Source organism: Corapipo altera, unplaced genomic scaffold (assembly GCF_003945725.1).
Source record: "Corapipo altera isolate COAL_440 unplaced genomic scaffold, ASM394572v1 96, whole genome shotgun sequence".
In the NCBI taxonomy this organism is placed as follows: domain Eukaryota; kingdom Metazoa; phylum Chordata; class Aves; order Passeriformes; family Pipridae; genus Corapipo; species Corapipo altera.
The window spans coordinates 836,899-837,804 of NW_020884962.1; the positions used below are offsets into that span (position 1 = coordinate 836,899).

The following is a 906-nucleotide window of genomic DNA, read 5'->3' on the forward strand; positions in this document are numbered from 1 at the left end:
GGTCTGTCCCCGCTCTATCCCCGGGAGGTCTCTCCCCGGTCTCTCCCTGGTCTGTCCCCGCTCTCTCTCCGCTCTGTCCCCGCTCCGTCCCCGCCGCCCCCCCCCGGTGCCGCACGCCCCGCCCACCTCTCGTCTGTCCCCGCCCCTTCCCGCCTCCGATTGGCCGGTTCCGCCGTCACTCCGCGGGCGCGCAGCCACTCCGCGCGCGCCGCCCTGCCCTCCCCCGCGGTGATTGGTCGCGCGGGGGGCCGGGCCCCGCCTCCCGCGGCGCAGCGGGGGCGGCCTGGCGGCGGCGGCCGAGGCGGAGCGGAGCGGAGCCGGTGAGTGCGGGACGGGACCGCGCCGGGACAGGGACCCGCAGCGGGCGCTGACACCGCCCCGGCCGCACATCGCCGTGGGCCAGGGCCGGGCAGCCCCGGGCTGTGCGGGGCGCCGCGAGGCACCGGGTGACATTGGCGCGGCCTCCCGCGGGGTCACCCCGTGCCGGCCCGGCCCCGCGGGGCTCCGGCTGCTCCGGCCGCAGGACCCTCCCGGGCCGCCCGGCAGCTCGGGACAGCGGCTGGAGCCGCGTCCGGGCCCGGCCCGAGCTGCGGGAGAGCGGCCTCGGCCGAGCCCAGCGCGGGCGGCGGCACCGAGGCCCGGCCCGGTAACGCTCCCTGCCTGCCTTGCCTTGCCTTGCCTTGCCTTGCCTGCACTGCCCTGCCTTGCTTGCCTGCACTGCCCTGCCTTGCTTGCCTGCACTGCCCTGCCTTGCCTTCCTTGCCTTGCCTGCACTGCCCTGCCTTGACTGCCCTGCCTGCCCTGCCTTGCCTTGCCTTACCTGCACTGCCCTGCCTTGCCTGTCCCGACTGCTCTGCCTTGTCCTCCCTCCCTGCCTGCACTGCCCTGCCTTGCCTTCCTTGCCTC

General features: G+C 77.2%; 1 protein-coding gene across 1 annotated transcript in view; it reads left to right on the forward strand.

The window, feature by feature from the left end:
- Nucleotides 1-280: 280 nt before the first annotated feature.
- The window catches only part of SLC25A42 (solute carrier family 25 member 42), a 16,982-nt gene continuing 16,356 nt past the window's right edge, over nt 281-906 (forward strand). Inside the window, exon 1 of the mRNA XM_027664294.1 lies at nt 281-320. The gene's annotated coding sequence lies outside the window, so the exon portion shown is untranslated. The remainder of the gene's footprint in view (nt 321-906) is intronic.